Source organism: Pinus tabuliformis, chromosome 1_2 (assembly GCF_031772625.1).
Source record: "Pinus tabuliformis cultivar Carrire ecotype Pingquan chromosome 1_2, CPIR1, whole genome shotgun sequence".
NCBI lineage: Eukaryota > Viridiplantae > Streptophyta > Pinopsida > Pinales > Pinaceae > Pinus > Pinus tabuliformis.
The window spans coordinates 1,023,654,849-1,023,664,951 of NC_142298.1; the positions used below are offsets into that span (position 1 = coordinate 1,023,654,849).

Consider the following 10,103-nt stretch of genomic DNA (forward strand, 5'->3'; position numbering starts at 1 on the left):
ACTCTATCGGGCACATAAGAATTGCTGTGTACTATTATAAAAGAAAGAGATGATAACAGGATAGAGAAAAATTTAACCATCTAGAAAATATTCATGAGATGAAAATATATAACTAAACTATGCATATAAATTAGGTGCGAATAAGAGTGAAATTGAGCGCAAACCAATCAAAAGAAGAATTGATATTCTGTACAAGTAACTAAGCTATGGTGCCAACATTTCAGAGAAAACTATGGACTGGAACCCAAAGTTTCATTCACTAATTATCGCAAAGAAGGGTAAGGGTCACATCCCTTCATGCTACAAAGATGGACTCATTCTTTTTTCATATAAACCCCTTAGATAGAGTTGAACCCATTTTCGGGTACAAAAAGGTAGAGAAAACACCCTCCAGCAGAAGGCTTGAACATGGAACAATGTTCTTAAAACTAAAAGTTAAATTATAGAAGAATAAGAGACCCCACACTGAGCTTTAGGGTTTAAATATATATACAAATTGTTATTTCACGTAACGATTCACGATTCAAGAAACCATACAGACTATCCATGGAAATATGAACCCTAGATGCGGGCATTTAAACAGGATCATTATGAATTTTAATGACCATTCAAATAAAATACTTCTTTAACGGCTATCATTGACTATTGCATCCCTTCAGGTTTCATGACTAGCCCAGATAAAGGGCTTCGAGGCTGATTTTGGAACCTGGAGCACATAGGAAGTCGTTCCACTTAGACTCTGAAATAAGGATTCAAGTATCAAACCCCTACCTGTCATCAACGAAAAACCAGGAAAAACTTCTTAGAAGCAAAAATGTTAAGTTAAGAAGAACTGAAGAACTTAATGTAACTCAAGAAAATTACCTGAAGACAGTACCCGAAGAAAATACTGAAGGAAGGATCCTCACCTAGAACCTACGCAAACCCATTGAGGTATGGCTTCATTCGTTGTATCTTCACTTCCTGTGAGTTGAAACTTTGTAAAGATCAATGAGGGCAGTGTTATCGGCCTTGAACAACCATAAGAAAATATAATAAATGAAATAATCTCCTGGCAAACTAGGAATGCAAAAGGGGAAAACCTGAGTTTCTCTAACAGTCAAAAGCGTAGGGTTTCCCCTAGGGTTGCAGAGCTTTATGTCGGAGAAACAGGGAAGAAAATGACCAAACTGAACGGTGGAGGGGATAGGGAACAATTACTCTAACCATGACCTACGAAACGTGAGCAGTTGGTTCAAGATCCATTGGATCAACCGTAGAAAAATGAGCACCTGCCACCATTTACTTCTGGTAACACCCTCTTCCATCCTGATGGCTGAGTAGAACTCTTCGAGAAACCTCCTCTTGATGACCTCATTTTAAGAGGGCAAGTCTTCACAGTCATAAGAAATGGAATGAGCATTTAGAAGATTTGAAAAACAAACTGACATAATATGTTGTTCGCATATAACATTAAATATCGACACCGTGACCTACGGTAAAAGAGTCAGTTTAGATGTACTCATTAAATATGTGATGTACTCGAATTAAATCAATATGTTATATATATAATCAACTAAAAAAGGTACAACTCTCTGGTGATAATCAAGTTTATATAGATTTATGTTTATTACTGTTATATATATATTTAGGGAAATGGATATACACATGTTAGAAGTGGTATCAAATACAGGTTGCAATATCGTGGCCTATTTTGGACAATTAAATAACAAACATGTGTTTATAGAAAAGGCTCAATGAGAAGAGTAGAGAGAAGCACTCAACCATTAAGGCTATTTATAGAATTTTGCCCTATATCTATCTCAGGAGCTATTGTATAAATATGGGTTCAACTCGAACGAGGACATCAAAACCCCACCATTATGTTGTTGGAAATTGTTCAACAATTAAGGGCTGAGATGGTTAGTGTGTGAATAGACAATGAAAGGATAATGCGAGATCAAGAATGAATATTGAAGAGCCTCTCTGATCACCAGAGTCATAGAAATTCTATACCCAACTCTCACAATAAAGATAGGGACAAGGAGCAAAGGTAGAGAGGTGAAAATGCACCTGTAAGAAGTCACACTCGGCGATTGGAAGGGTATAAGGGTGTGAATGAGGAAGAATATGAAAATGTGTCAGGCCATCATAGAAACAAAAAATAGAAGATAGAGTTAAGAGGAGAGTTTAATAAAATTAAACTCCCAACCTATGATGGAGAAATGGAGGAAGTCGCTGAAGCATGGTTAACTAATATGAACAAATATTTCCATATTTATGAGTATGATGGTAATCTAAAGGCAAGATTAGTGATTTACAAGTTGCAGGGGAAAGCCACATTGTGGTGGGAAGAAGTCAAAGTTGTTAATGTAATCAATGAATAAGGAGTAACTTAGGGAGAATTTCAAATGCTGAGTGATTCTATGATGATAAGGAAAAGGAATTTCATTACCTTTTATTAAGACAACTTTCAATAGATGAATTTTTGACTAAATTTGCATCCTTATTGAGATATGTGCCTTATATATGCGAGGATAAGGCTAAGGTACAAAATTTTATGAGTAGTCTACCTACGTTTATAAAAGAATATTTGGAGTTCGATAATCCTAAAATGATGGATGAAGCTATGAAGAAAGAATGGACCTACTTCACCATATGAAGAAAAAAGGGGATAATAATAAGAGTTGATCAAGTAAAAAAAGACAGAAAATTTTTTAGACTCTGAGAAACACAAAACTTGGATGTTAAGAATACACCGAAGAGGCAGCAAAAAAAAACCCCTGGGAAGAATTAGCAGAAATTCAGGGTACAAAGTGAAACTGAGCGAATAGAAGTATCCAACAAACTAGAGGTTAGTTAGTATTAGAGAGCTTCATTACAGTGTTGGGCTGTGGGAAGCCTCAACACTATAAAAATTGTCCCCATCACACGAGGATGGAGTATACTTCCAACATTCAATAAGCTTCTATAGTTTGTGAGGTGGATGGAAGTATACCTAAGATCAATGCTTCCTTGGATGGTCATCAAGCTGAGTACTAGCCTACTATGATCAAATTTGAAGGTAAGATGCATAACCATGTTGTGTCAATTTTGATAGACCTAGGAGTTGAGTACCAACCAGGTTTGTTTAAATTTACAAGTTTGGAGGTGACATATTTATGTGATTTTAGGACTAATATATGGCCACAGGGGTAAAGAAAAGGGTGACAAAAAATTTAGATGATTTCCCTATTGACATAGCATGTCAGTTAATTAATGTAAACCTGAATGTATTACAGTTAGGGTCTTATGATGTTTTGATCGGTATGGACTGGTTAGAGGGGCATCGGTCCTTAGTGAATTGCAAAGATAAAACTATCAGTTATCTCAGTAAGGAGGGGGGTTAGACAAGCAATTCAAGGAATAAAAAGACTCATAAAACTGTGACCAATTACTACTTCCCAGCTAGGCATGTGCATTAGGAATGGTTGTCAAATCCATGTGGTTCAAGTGGGGTTCACTAATTCAAAGAACAAGTTAGATTCCTTAGTAATTTATCCAATTATTAAGGACTTTGTTGATGTGTTTTCAAAATAAATTATGGGGCTACCTCCCAAGAAATACATATATTTTACTATATAATTAATTCTAGGATTTGCACCTATATCAAAAACTCCTTACAGAATGAGTATCCCTTAATTAGCTGAGCTAAAGATTCAACTGCAATAATTATTTGACATGGTCTGTATTCATCTAATTGTATCCCCTTGGGAGCCTTTGTCCTGTTTGTTAGGAAGAAGGATGACACCATGAGACTATGCATTGACTACAAACTGCTTAATAAGTTGATTGTTACAAAAAAATATCCTTTGCCAAGAATTGATGATTAATTTGACCAATTCAAAGGAGCTACGATATTTTTGAAAATTGAGTTATGATCTGGTTATCACCATATAATAGTAAAGGAAGAGGATATCCCTAAAACAACCTTGAGAACTCATTATAATCAGTACAGGTTTGTGGTTATTACCTTTGGGCTTACCAATGCCCCAACAACATTCATGAGTCTTATGAATCATGTATTCCACACCTATCTTAATAAATTTGTCTTAATTTTTATTAATGATATTCTTATATATTCAAGTAATTTGGAGGAACATAAGAAGCATCTGCAAATAGTTTTGCAAACAATACGGGAATACCAGTTGTATGCTAAACTTAGTAAGTGTGACTTTTACAAGGATCAACTACAATATTTAGGTCATATAGTTTCTACAAAGGGGATTGTTGTTGACACTGAGAAAATTAAAATTCTGATCGAGTCACCTCCTCCTAGTAACATTGTCTATGTTTGATATTTCATGGGCTTGTAGGGGTACTATCATCGATTTATTGAGGGTTTCTCTAGAATAGCCTATCCTTTAACTTCTTTGCAGAAGAAAGGGAAAGTTTTCAAATGGAAAAATGAATGTCAAGATAGTTTTGAGAAACTAAAGCATTTATTGACCACAACCCCAATATTAAAGATTGTAGATCTGGAAAAGGAATTTGTTGTTTGCACTGATGCATGTCAAGAGGGAGTGGGAGGTGTGTTGATGCCAAATGGAAAGGTAATTGCCTAAGAATCCAAAAAATTAAGAAAACATGAGTAGAGATACTCTGCTTATGATATAGAGTTAACCGCAATGGTACATGCCTTAAAGTAGTGGACGCATATAGAGTTAACCATAGTGGTACATGCCTTGAAGTAGTGGGCACATTATTTGTTGGGACATTTTTTTGTGTTAATGACCGACCACAACAACATGACTAGTTTCTTTACGGAACCTAGTCTTAATGCACGAAAAGCTAGGTGGATAGGATTTTTAAGTGAATTTGATTTTGATATTAAGCATTTAAAAGGGAAATAAAACCATGTAGCTCATGCATTGAGTAGAAAACCTCATCACATATATGAAGGCACCTATAGTCAAGTAGATTTTAATTTTTCATGTATGATTAAGGAGGTTGCAAATAAGGATCCAGAATATATGTTTTTGTGGCAAAAAGCCAAGAAAATGAGTAGTTTTGGATAGTAAAATGAATATGGCATAAATAAACACAACTCATTCACCTTTCGAGGAAGAATATATGTCCCAAACAAGATGGATGTTAGACAATTAATGTTGGTTGAATTTCACATAGGACGTTATGTTTCCCATCCTGAATATCATAAACTATTTTCTTCCATAAAAGAAAAACTATTTTTGGCCTAGAATGAGGAAAGATGTTCTAAATATCTAGCTAAATTCCTAGAGTGTTAGAAGATCAAGGTTGAAAATCAACATCTAGCGAGGTTGCTTCACCTGCTGCCCATCCCAAAGTGGAAGTGGGAGGTAATTACTGAGGATTTTATAACAGGTTTTCCTAAAACTAAAAAGTAGAATGAATAAATCACGGTTGTCGTAGAAAAAATGAGTAAAGTATCTCATTTCGTCCATGTTCAACATACATACAGAACTACCCAAATTGCAACATATTTATGCGTGAAATATTCATACTACATGGGACGCTAAAGGTAATGATTTTTTATCGGGGTGCAAGTTCACATCTACATTTTGGAAGACTCTTTTTGCTGGTTTGAGCACATAAGTTCAATTTAGAACCTCTTACCACCCTATATAGATGGGAAAATTGAGTGGGTAAACAATATATTAGATGATATGCTAAGAAGGTATGTAATGCAACAACCAGGTAAAAGGGAAGAGTATATTCATCTAGTTGATTTCACGTATAGCAATAGTTATCATGAATTATTAAAAAGGAGCTCCTTCAAAGTTTTATATGGAAGACAATGTCGAACACCCATTAATTGGAACAACTGAGAGGATAATTTATTATCGGGACATCATATGTTAGTAGAAATGGAGCTAACTGTGAAGAAAGACCAACAAAATTTGAAAGCTACTCAAGAAAGGAAGAAAGAATACGGAGATAAGAAAATGAATTATAGGGAATTTCAAGTAGGGGACCACATGTTTGTTTGAGTGAAACCTAATAAAAGCACCTTGTAGTGGAGGGGATGTGCAAAGTTAGCCCCTTAATATTGTGGACCCTTCCAAATTCTGGAAATAGTTGGACCTGTTGCATATAAGCTTGCATGACCTAGCCAAATGTGTATCCATAATGTATTCCACATTTCTTTGTTAAAGAAATATGTGTATGACTCTAAACATATTATTAACTAGTAGGATGTTCAAGTAAAGAAATAATACATGATTTTTTTTGTTAATTAATAGTGTTTACTGAATACTAACATGATCTTATGACAATTTATGATGGGAATAGGTAGAACCAGATGAAGAGTTCCTGGTAGAGCCTATACATATTCTCAATTAGAGAGGAAAAATGTTACGGAGGTGAGCTATCACCAAGGTTAAAGTGTAGTGGAGGAAATTTAGCTTGGAAGAGACTACGTGGGAGGATGAAAACTTCATGCAAGAATCATACCGTAACTTGTTCCAAATTAAAGGTTGAACATCAAGGACGGTGTTTCACACAAGGGGGGAAATATAACACCCCCTGACCATGTAAATAATTCTCTTATACTTTTGTTTTACTATGTAAGACCTGACAATTTTAGACTGGGTGAAAGTCTAGTGAAGAACCTTGGATATAAAATGCTATTTTATTTTTGTTTTCTTTTAAATTTATGCTAAGTCATGGAAAACTGTAGGAAAAAGACCCTAAATAGATAACCTTAAGTTTCCAGGTAGTTAAGGCATTTAATTCCTCATCCCTGGTAGATTAAAACATCTCAACTTGGGAAAGAGAGCCAAGGGTCGTTGGAGAGGAAATCTAAGAAAGAGAGTGGAAATAAGTAAAACCTCAACAGGATGTTGTCAGGGTGATAAAATGTATTGAAGGGTATTCTTGAGCTAGTTACAAGCTAGTGGTAACCTTGAAATAAAAATTTGGACCCTACTAGGGTCCTGAGGTCCAAGAAACTATTTTCTGTCTTGAATTGCTCTGGAAACTGAAGAGGCTTGGGGGAGACTTGGACGTAATTGGTTGGGTGGAGGATTATTTTTTCAATTTTCATTTCCTGCCTAAGCTAACTAAGGAAGAGAAGTATAATTGAATGGCTTAGAATTTTTTATCGTTCTATTTTCATTAAATATAAACTTTGATTGTTTTCCTCAATGTGGATGAATCAAGATTTCTTGTGAATGTCTATAGGTTAATGTAGAAAATTCTTACTGATTTCCTAAATGTGGAAGAATAAAGATTGGTCACATAGAGCACTGTAGAAGGAAAATTAAGGACCTCTCTAGAGTTTCTTATTAACTAACTTAGTACTATTATTATCATTAATTCTTTACTGTAGAAATAAAATTGAGGGTGCAATAGAGAAAAAAAGTTCTTTTGGATCTAAAGTTTTCTTTTAAAGGAATTATAATATTTTGTCCTTCTTGAAATTGGAAACAGGGATAATATTATGCCATAGTAATTGCATAATCCTACTCTGGTAATGTTATACATAGAGATTATTGCATACAAGACTCATAAGGGGTTTTCAATTAATCCCATGAGGACAAACTCGGGAATTCGTCGAGGGATAGTTTGAAACCCAATATCTTGAATACATTGGTACTACAAGGGCAAAGAGAACCACTTAAACCTTAGGCTTCTACTCTATTGGGCACATCAGAATTACAGTGTACTATTATGAAAGAAAGAGAAGATAACTAGAAAGAAGAAAATTAACCACCTAGAAAATAGTCATGAAACGAAAATAAATAATTTAACTATCAATATAAATTAGGTACACACAAAAGTGAAATTTAGAGAAAACCATTCGAAAGAAGAATTGATATTCTGTACAACTAACCAAGTTATGGTGCCAACATTTCAGGATTTCATTCATTAATTATCCTAAATAAGGGTAGGGCCACATCCCTTCATGCTACAAATATGAAGTCATTCTTTTTGCATATAAACCTCATAGATAGAGTTGAACCTATTTTCAGGTACAAAAAGGAAGAGAAAACACTCTAGAGCAGAAGGCTTGAACATTGAACATTGTTCTTAAAACTAAAAGTCGAATTATAGAAGAAAAAGAGACCCCACGTCGAGCGTTAGGGTTTTAAAAAATATACAAATTATTATTTCATGTAACGATTGAGCAAAACTAAACCATACAGACTATCCATGGATTTATAAACCCCAGTTGCAGGAATTTAAACAGTCGATTATTGTGAATTAATACTAAATTTTTAATGACCCTTGAAATAAAGGACTTCTTTAATGGCTAACAGTGACGAATACATGCCCTCAGGCTTTACACCTAGCCAAGATAAGGTGTTAGAGCCTTCTTATGGAACCTGGAGAAGAGAAGAAGTCGTTTCTCTTAGACCCTGAAATAAGGATTGAAGTATCAAACCCCTACCTATAATCAACAAAAAACTAGGAAAAACTTCTCAGAAACAAAAATGTTAAGTGAAGAAGAACTGAAGAACTCAATGCAACTCAGAAAAATTACCTAAAGGAAGTACCCGTAGGAAATACCGAAGGAAGGATCCTCACCTAGAACCGACGCTAAGTCATTGAGGTATCACTTCAGCCACTATATCTTCACTTCCGATGAGTTGAAACTCCATAAATATCAACAAGTGTAGTGTTGTCAGCCTTATACAATCATAAGAAAATAGAGTAAATTAAATAATCTCCCTGAAAACTGGAACAACAAAATGGTCAGACTTGAGTTTCTCTAACAATCAAAAGATTAGGTTTTCTCCTAGGTTGTAAATATTTCTCGGGAGGAACAAAGAAGAAAATGACATAACTGAATGATGGATGGGATAGGGAACAATTACCCTAACCATCCCCTACGAAATGTGAGTAGTCGGATCAGGATTCATTGAATCAACAGTAGCAAAACGATCACATATAACCATTTTCTTCCTGTAACACCCCCTTCCATCCTGACAATTGTGGATAGAACGCTTCGAGAAAGCTCCTTTTGAGGACCTCAGTTTAAGAGGGTAAGTCTTCACATTAATACGAAATCGAATATAAGGCAAACCAATATAATATTTTGTTCTCATATGAAATTAAATAGCGACACCCTAGCATATGGTAAATGAGAAAGGTTAGAGGTTCTCATTAAATATGTGATGTACTCGGATTAAATCAATCTGTTATACATATAATCAATTAAAAAAATTACCCTAAAATGTTTTAATGTACATGTTAAATAAAATATCTTAATGTAAACTATGTATATATTACATAAAAAAGTTGTGTATATATTTTATAAAAGAATTGAAAAAAAAGAAGATTTTATGGTTAAAATGTTCAAAATAATCTCAATATTTTACATTCTAGGTTTTTTTTAGAAATATAAATTTTTTGTCAGTTTTCCCTCAAATTCACCAAAGATTTTTTTGGACTTATAAATTTAAGTTATGTTCTTTATATAGCATCCAAAATTTAATTTAGACAATGAAAAGGTATATATCTATATCTATATCTATATATATATATATATATATAGATATATATAGGGGGAGAGAGAGAAATACTACAGATTCATTGAAATCTATCAAGATGGCAACATTGTGGAAAAGGTATGTATGCCTGGATGTACATCTATCTCATTTCAAATTAACAACTAACTAGTTCCCCTCTATCATTGAAGAAAAATAAGAATTGTCTAAGATTTCGTATGGTTCAACTTTAGGAAGCTTAATGTATGCAATGGTATGCACTCGCCCTGACATTACAAATTTGTTGGGAGTAGTAAATAGGTTTCTTGCAGATCCATGAAAGGAACATTGAGATGTAGTTAAACGGATTTTGAGATATGTTAAAGATCAATCAATTAATTTTTTTTCTTTCAAGGTATTGGTACCTTATGGGAAGGATTTATTGATGTTTATCTTGTAGATGAGATGGATTCTAGAAGATCCATAATAGGTTACATTTGTATATTTGTGGGAGTTATAATTTCATTATATCTAGATTACAAAAAAGTAAGGTTTTTTCTACTATAGAGGCTGGGTATACTGTAGCTACTAAAGGATGCAAGGAAATGATTTGGATAAAGAGGTTCTTGGAATAATTGGGCTTGCAACAAGAAAAACATGTACTAAACTGTTATA

At 34.1% G+C, this 10,103-nt stretch overlaps 1 long non-coding RNA gene across 1 annotated transcript; it reads right to left on the reverse strand.

The window, feature by feature from the left end:
- Nucleotides 1–515: 515 nt before the first annotated feature.
- Nucleotides 516–1,357, reverse strand: LOC149209603 (uncharacterized). Its single transcript, XR_016252238.1, has 2 exons — nucleotides 865–1,357; nucleotides 516–706 (listed from the first exon to the last, which is right to left on the reverse strand). It is a non-coding gene; the product is annotated as an uncharacterized LOC149209603 (long non-coding RNA).
- Between the last annotated feature and the right edge of the window lie 8,746 nt (nucleotides 1,358–10,103).